Source organism: Prunus dulcis, unplaced genomic scaffold, assembly GCF_902201215.1.
Source record: "Prunus dulcis unplaced genomic scaffold, ALMONDv2, whole genome shotgun sequence".
Lineage (NCBI taxonomy): Eukaryota > Viridiplantae > Streptophyta > Magnoliopsida > Rosales > Rosaceae > Prunus > Prunus dulcis.
The window spans coordinates 4341-8680 of NW_023010126.1; positions in this window are offsets into that span (position 1 = coordinate 4341).

Below are 4340 nucleotides of genomic sequence, written 5' to 3' on the forward strand. Positions count from 1 at the left end.
ATGGATGAAGTAAGAATCATCCATATGTGAATTGGTTTCTTGAATGCCTAATGTAAACACCATACTATTAAGGTTCTTGTGATGTTCATATTCTCATCAAACTTTATGAGTTTTTCATATGATTAAATCAAAGTACTAAGCTCACCTAGATTGATTTTATGGGACGCACGAGTATTGTAGCACTAAACCCGCACTTCACTTATACTAGAGAGAATCATGCATATCTTGAGCCACTAGCCCCGAACTTGAATGCGAACATCTTCATCAATGTGTCTATAGTTTATGTTCTTTGAGTATTGAGTATTGATTGCGAACATCTTTATCAATGTTTCTAGAGTTTATTTCATATGAGTATTCAATAACATGAGTAAAAGTGTAGGGATGACTTCCAAGTGTTCTAGCTTTAGTTGTCATAGATTACATTTGAGTTGTGTGACATTGTAATTTTTTTTTCTTTTCTTATTTTCACTAGGAAAATCAAATGGAATTAGGCAATCCAATCCTTGTGGGATTGACCTCGCAATTACATAAGCTTTATTGCCAACGGTTCGTGCACTTGCGAGTATAATGTGTGTTTGAAATAATCTCTGTTTTGTAGTTTTCTAAAACATCACAACATCAGTTTTGACAAGCACCATAAGATTTGACTTTCATTCAAAACTCAGTGATAGGACCTGCTCCGAATTCCTCGAAACCCGAGACGAATCCTGTGGAAATTCGGACATCACCCCGATGCCGGGCCCACTTACTAAAGACCGAGACTTTCTACCAAAATTCTGGCACAGTAACCCCTGTAATTTGAACAATCCCAAAAAATTTCAACCTGCATAAAACACATTTAATATCCACAACTGGCAGCATGCACAGTGTATCAACATGCAATTCACATAAACGGCCTCCGGCCTTCAAATAATCTAAAACAAATCACCAATAAAGACCATAAGTCAAACAATTACCTTAAGTAAGACAAATAATAAATTTAGACATAAATTTGAATGCCTAAATGCACTTTACATCATCTAACTTTCCCAACTATCCCACATGCGAGGTTTTAACCTCTTAATACAACAACAAGTAGTTTAAGGTCTCAGCCCAAATTGTACATAAATCCTAAACGGGTCTTTTATACCTGTCTTGACCAGAACACATTTTCACGATCCTCCCTAAACCAAATGGGAGTATGAACAATTATTTACTTGCATCTAGTTTTCAACCGAATTTCAGGACCAACGATAGGGTCAGATTCAATCTCAATAAAATAACATAAATAACGTTTAGTCTGCGGTTGTACCTATGCACTACCCTAGGCTGCCTACGTACCCTTATTGAGGGATCAAGCCACACGTAGTTCTTTCCAACAAAAATCCTGGTTCCAATAATATGCAAACCATTACAACCATACAAATTAATACATTCTAGAATTATTCCTTTCCCTTTTCCCTTGAATCACATCCTCCCAAAATACAATCCTTTATTCATCCCCCCTGTAATCACACAATCTCTCCATACGCTGGAAAATCCAATGCCGCATATGGGGTTTGTCTCACACGCCAGAAGAATCCCACGTCGCGTGTGAGACATAATAATCACATAATCTCCCCATACGCCGGAACATCGAACGCCACGTATGGGGTCTATCAACACGCCGGAAAATCCTACGCCACGTGTGACCTAACCATCACATAATCTCCCCATACACTAGAAAATCCAACGCCACGTATGGGGTCTGTCAACACGATAGAAAATCCTATGCCACGTCTGACCTAACCATCACATAATCTCCTCATACGCTGGAAAATCCAATGCCATGTATGGGGTTTGTCAACACGCCGAAAAATCCTATGCCACGTGTTACCAAACCATCACATAATCTCTCCATAAGCCGGAAAATCCAACGCCACTCATGAGGTCTGTCAACACGCTAGAAAATCCTATGCCAGGTTTGACATAATAATCATATAATCTGTATCCCGAATAATTATAACTCTCAATTATCCAAATTAATAATAGAGATATTTCCAATTTAGTGATACCAGTCTGTAGTAGACTGCAACATAATTTAATCAATGAAAATAATATTATTTTTAGATCAACGATCATGCACATAAACATAAATTTCATAAAGATCCTAGAACAATTTAAATATTATTCAACGCTTGTTTTCACACAAATTCCATAAAATACTGTACCACACAACTAGAACATTATACTTTATTTATAATCAAATAATATTAATTAATGATAAGCAACAACTTTTAAGGAAAATCCTAAATCGAATCAATTTCCAATTTAACCTAAAATAACAATTAAGATTTGATAAAAAGGTTATCCTAATACCTTTCGAAGGGTGAAACTATCTCGGAAGACTCATGGTCAACTACCCAAACTTAGTCAAACGGGCCCACAACCTCCAAATTATGATCCAAAAGTTCCTATGGGTTCTGCAAGGTTTAGGATACACGTCCCGCAAGTTTGGTCCTGATCGAACGGTCGGATCGCTCCCGATCGCAAAATCAGACGGTTATTGTAATATACAAACTTCAAGTTATTGAATCGGAACATTCGGGGCTTCGATTCACGATCTGTGAATTCCTACACGATCCTAGAAATGCCTAGATTAACGTATATTAACTTCAATACGATCCAACGGTTCAACCCTATCGAACTCGGACAACACACAATAGGCGAAATCCGTTCGACACTCAAACGGTATCCAAATTGAAATCTGAGCACCCCTACGCGCTCGTGAGAACCTGTGGATCACATCGGGGCATAATGCCCCTTTTCTACAGTGCTCACCCGCTGCCACATGCACCAGAAGCACGTGGGTGTCCAAAGCAATAACCTTTCACCGGAAAATCTCTAAATCTGGGGCCAAGATTTCTACCCTAGGTAAAACACCATATTTGGAGTCACTTTTGTTCTTGGGCCTACTCCAGAAAGTGGCCGGAATTAGAGGCCGAAACCAGCCAAAACTTCCATAGCTTATTTAACCACCAAAACGCAGAAATTGATCCTAAATAACACAACCAGCAATTAGAACACATTAAAAGGATGAGAAAGCATACCTAGATCGCATGATTTGGTAGTCGAAATCGCCGGAACGAGCTCTGAAAAATCTCGGCTGATCGAAGGACTCAATCTTGGCTGATCATAGGGCTTGATATTGGTTGATCAGAGGACTTGACCTCGGTTGATCAGAAGAATTGACCTTGGCTGATCAAAGGACTTGATCTTGGCTGATCAGAGGACTTGATCTTGGTTGATCAGAGAACTTGACCTTGGCTAATCGAAGGCCTTGATCTTGGCTATTTGAAGGACTCGATCTTGGCTGATCGAATGACTCGATCTTGGCTGGTTGAAGACCTTGATCTTGGTTGATCATAGGACTTGACCTTGGCTTATCACTTAACCTTGGCTGATTGAAGGACTTGACCATGGCTGAATTTTAGACCACAACTAAACACCCACTTCAGAAGTTCCAAATGTTTCGACTTTAGAAGTCAGATGTTTTCAACCTGTTGCTGGAAGTTGGGTTTGGACTAGTAAGTTCTTGGTCTAAATTATGGTGGAACATCGTGCATCTAAAGCTGTAGACTTAATTGAAGATTAAACAACGTGGGGTGATTTAGCCGTTTGGCACCTTGAGCCGCCAATTTGCATTTTGGCCATTGGTTTTCCAAGGCGCCAGGTCGGATTTCGACCAGGCTCAAACAACCTTAAAGAAAAATTTAAGAGAAATGTCACTTTAATTTTTCAAAATGCATGATTTGTCATCTGACTTTAACACCATTCAATTTTTCATCCATTTTAAGGGTATTTTAGTCTTTTCATTTTCAAGGGTATTTTAAAAATGGAAAAATCATTAGATAAAAAATTGTAAAAAATTAAAATGAAAAAAATAAAATAAAATTCTCGCCTTCCCCCATCCCATGTGTGCCACCAGCGGCTCCAACTAACCCCGCCCACTTTGAAATCCATTCACCCTTCCCTCTTCCCCTTCCTACTTTGAAATCCATGCTCAGAGATAAAGAGAGAAGAGGGAGGGTTGGGGGTTGGTGGTCATGTGTTATGTGTTTTAGTGGTGGGTGGGGTTGGGGTGGTGGAGAAGGAAAGAGATAGGTATCTGTTGTTTCTTGAAAAATGGAATAACAGGACCCAAACCAAATCCCGCTTTGGAATTCGAGTCGAACCCTGTGTATGTCCGACACTTGGCAAATGTCGGACACAATTGACCTAATTGCCCTTTTAATTGAAATTTCAACCTTGACTCCTACCGAAAATTCGGCAGAGTCTCCCCTGTAATTTGCTCAATCCTAAAATTTCCACCTGTCAGAATG